Source organism: Triticum dicoccoides, chromosome 5B, assembly GCF_002162155.2.
Source record: "Triticum dicoccoides isolate Atlit2015 ecotype Zavitan chromosome 5B, WEW_v2.0, whole genome shotgun sequence".
Taxonomy (NCBI): Eukaryota; Viridiplantae; Streptophyta; class Magnoliopsida; order Poales; family Poaceae; genus Triticum; species Triticum dicoccoides.
Window position 1 is genome coordinate 13,083,720 of NC_041389.1, and position 3,624 is coordinate 13,087,343.

General features: G+C 53.4%; 1 pseudogene; it reads right to left on the reverse strand.

Annotated features, from left to right (window-relative positions):
• Window positions 1–676: 676 nt before the first annotated feature.
• On the reverse strand, window positions 677–1,697 carry LOC119307066 (annotated as a pseudogene).
• Window positions 1,698–3,624: the final 1,927 nt, after the last annotated feature.

A 3,624-nucleotide genomic window follows, 5' to 3' on the forward strand; every position in this document is an offset into this window, starting at 1 on the left:
AGCTTGTTAGGTTATATAACATGCTAGATCCAGGGTAGGAAATACTACTAATACCATCGGCTCCATTACCATCGATAAAAGTATTGCCGGCAACGGGACGCTCCACAATCTCGATGGGGTGCAGCTTCTCATATTTATCTCGGTTGCAACCAGCTTCGCAGAATCATTCACTCATGGGGATGCAGCGACCTTGCATATACCAATGCATGGTGTAGTATGCCAGTCTTTGGTATAACGCGCATGAGACACCGTGCCATGAACCGTATATCCCTCAGAGTTATACAAGAGAACACAGCAGGTTCAATGCAAACATATATTGCATCACATGATTCAAACAAGATTCAGAAATTCCAAACGTTCAAACTTATGGTACCGAAAGTCCGACGGCTTCCCTTGCCCATAGGACCAACAAGTTGACACGCGCCGGAGGACAGTCTAACCCTAGATTTGTCGCTAGGGGAGGACAGGGCTCTCTCTGAATTTAGTCCTAGTAACTTGTCCCGGACATGTTTTTGTTTGCTGAACTGGGAACTACCATCTGGCGCTGAGTCTGATATGCCAGTTTGGCGAATTCCAGTTTGTAGGAGTGCTAACTGAATTTCGGTGTGCTCTGCTTTCCTGTACTGCACATTCTGCCATCCTGAAATTCAGAATTTGTGATGCATATAGCCCTAGCCATCCAGAAATTCCCATGGAATTCAGAAGAACACGAAACATGGTTACAATTGAGATCCTTCACCATAACCATAATCCAAGCCATCCAAGAGAAAAGAGACTGCATACTTACTACATCTACCCTGGCTAACATGGAAGTAAATTCAGAAATGACAGTGCTTCCCATTGGAACACATAGCTACAGGTCGCCTCCAGCCAGCAGCTCTTTCACCATGAACCATCAGCACCTAGATAGATACGCCTGCCTTGCCTTCCGTCGAGGCTGGGCATCAGACGCCGGTGGACCCGAAGCCGCCCTCGCCCCTGACGGTGGCGTCGAGGTCGTCCACCTCGGCGACGTCCGGCGTGGCGATCCTCTCGACGACCAGCTGCGCGACGCGGTCCCCGGGCTTGACGGCGAAGTCGGCGTCCGAGTGGTTGAAGAGCACGACGCCGACGGGGCCCCGGTAGTCGGCGTCCACCACGCCCGCGCCCACGTCGATCGAGTGCTTCCACGCCAGCCCCGACCGCGGCGCTGCAGCAGCAAGCATTTCATCAAACACGTTAAGGGCATAGTAGAGGTGAGGCGGCGGGATCGTGAAAGAGGATGGCGAGGAAAGGGGCGCGTACCGATGCGCGCGTAGGTGCCCTCCGGGACGGCGACGCTGAGGTCGGTGGCGACGAGCGCCTTGCCGCGCGCCGGCACCACGGCCTCCACCGCGCTGGAGAGGTCGTAGCCGGCCGCCAGCGCGGAGCCGCGCGACGGCAGCACGGCGTTGGCCGACAGGCGCTTCACCTTGAGCAGCAGCGGCGCCGCCTCCTTGGGCTGCTCCTGGACGGGGTCGGCGGCGGCGGTGGCGCCGTTGGTGGCGGCCATCGTCGTCGCTGCGGCTGCGAGGGTTCTTGACGGGAGGAGCAGGAGGCGGCGGGAGATGGGGTTGGGGTGGGGCGCGAGGTGGAGGGGAGCGCGCCTGGTAAATAGGGGGAGCGGGGAGGGGAGGAGGCGGGAACGGGTGGCGCCAACTGCCGAGCATTCCCGCCATTGGGGTTTTCGGCCTCCGCTCCTCTGCTTCGGGGTCGCAGGCGCAGCTTTGACTTTACCGACTCAAGTCAAAGCGGGCTTTTAGTCTAAGATCGTTTATCGTCTTTGGCTTCAGCGGCGGTGATTATAGTATTAAATAAAGAAAGATTCAGATCCTTCCATAACAAGGACAGTGGCCCTGGGAATAGATTTGAAAACTAGTCTGTTCAAGTACGGACAGTGTGGCGTCGACGGTATCTCGTGGTGGACTTGTGTCCTCGGGCTCCGTCATTGCGAGGGCGTTTGCTCCGTCGACGACACAGAGCTTAGGAGGGTAGTCCAAGGGCGAATGTAGATTGTGATGTACATTGACGACATTTGGAAAATGGTGGATCATGTGCTAGGTTTGTGGTTCATGGCTGGCATGTATGGTTTCCTCCTCGACGTCTTAGTTGTGTGGGAGTGTAAGATCTGGAGTTTGATGGTGTGTCCATGGTGTTGCCCTGGTCTGGTTCGTTTAATTGCAATAGCTTCGCCTTTCGTGAGGCCCCTTCGCAAAACTGCATATTAGCGATGAGGCCACGTGGAGCTTTGCCTTTGACTGTACTATGATCTTTATGATTTAGTGAGACACATAGTACCATGCAAAAAAAAAGCCTTTGAATATATCATAAAAGTATAAATTTTGTCCCACATATATCTCAGAGTGATTTTCTACTCGGAAAATTGTGATGTGCGTCTTTTTAATAAAATATGTCAAAAATGTTATTAATGTGGATGGTTTAAATGAATACCATCTGTTTTAATCAAATCATGTTTGCATGTCTACGGACGTGTCCACGGACGGATTCTGTGTCCATTTTGCATGTCCAAGTTGGAAATGCCGTAAGCAAAGAGAATTTCGACTGACGAATAGTTGGTGTTTTCTTTCTTTCTTAGGCCATAAAATGATATTCGGCCCATGGTGTCGCCGCAGTTACGAGGGTTCTTGGTGGGAATAGTAGGGGTGGGGCTTGAGGGGAAGGGGAATGGAAAAAAAAGATGTAACTCAATCGACCGAGCACTTCGCCTGCCAGTCTTGAGTGTGTGCATGGACGTTGGCCTCCACGTGTCGCTATCTCCCACTGACCTTATCCCTTCTATAGATCCTTCCCACCACTTCCTCCCTAGCGCAAATTCAATCTTTCTCATCCCTTCCCCCTAGAAGATCCTCATTTGCTCCGCTCCAGCCTTCCTTGGCTTTCTCCTTTCCTCAATGCCGGCATCAAAGCATCCACGTGTCCACACACCTGCATTCATCAAAAGGACCGTGTGATATACACCAATACGATGAGTTGCAACCAACACGGCGACGAGCTGGAACCGCCCGTCAGACGATGATGCGACGGGGAAGATGGGGATGCTGGCACCGCTCCCGGCGATGCTAGAAATGACAGTCGATTATGCTGGGACCGACCCCGATGATGCTGGAGCCAATAATTGGGGAAGCTGGGAAGGGTTCCGGTGATGCTGCGCCCGACACTCGGGGTGCTGGAACCGGTCATCGACAATACTACGACCACAAGACGACACTACTTCGATTGGCTGAATCGTTCATGGCCATGCTTCGACTTGCGATGATGGCGGTGACGCTTTTGCTGCAACCATGGATGGCCTCACCCATCTCCTTGAATTTCATGCCAGCCCATGGTGTCGCTAGGTCGTGGTAGGGCATGTCGTGGTTCAGCAAATCTATGATGTCGAAGGTGCAACTGGCAATGACAAGGGGGCACCAACGAGGCCGGCCATGAGCTACATTGGTGCATACAGGATGATGCGACCCAAGTCGGAGATGCCACAACTGTGTACAACGGGAGCTACAACCGCGTACGCCGGGGAGCTGCAACGAGTGACGCCGGGGCTGCTATGACAACTGAGGCTACAGAGGGCATGAGAGGGTGGTGGTGTGT